Raw genomic sequence first — 544 nt, 5'->3', positions numbered from 1 at the left:
GCTTTCTGTTTGTGACACCTTGGGAGTGGTAATAGTCGCCCTATGACAAGGTTGTGTGAGTACTAGTGGGTGGGGTCAATTCTGGGATTAGGCTCTGGAATGGAGAAAACAAGATCTGGGCCTCCCCCTTCTCCTCCCTGTCTAACCGCCGAAATAATGAAGAGCTCATGTGTGAAAGACTCAGAAAATAATTTTCTTCAAAGTCAGGTGGTGGTGCTAGATGAGTAAAATGGGGGTAAAAAAAAAATCAGCAGTTCGTTCTCACCGTCTTCCAGATAGGAGCAACAACTTTGAGTGATACCAGAAGTCTAGGAATTGCATTCTGGTTCCTGGAGTTCAGTGGCCATGCAAAGGAACCTTGTTACTAGTCAGGTTAGGCTAGGTTTTGCTGTGATAACAATGACAAAATCTCAGTGGCCCGAAACCACAAAGGTTTCTCTCACTACATGTCTATACAATAGTCTTTGACAGGGGAATCTGCTCATTATCCATTATTCAGGTACCCAAGTGGATGGAGCTCCACCATTCTGAGATCCTACCAGGT

This window comes from Manis pentadactyla, chromosome 11 (genome assembly GCF_030020395.1).
Source record: "Manis pentadactyla isolate mManPen7 chromosome 11, mManPen7.hap1, whole genome shotgun sequence".
Taxonomy (NCBI): Eukaryota; Metazoa; Chordata; class Mammalia; order Pholidota; family Manidae; genus Manis; species Manis pentadactyla.
Note: the sequence above shows the minus strand (reverse complement) of the source record.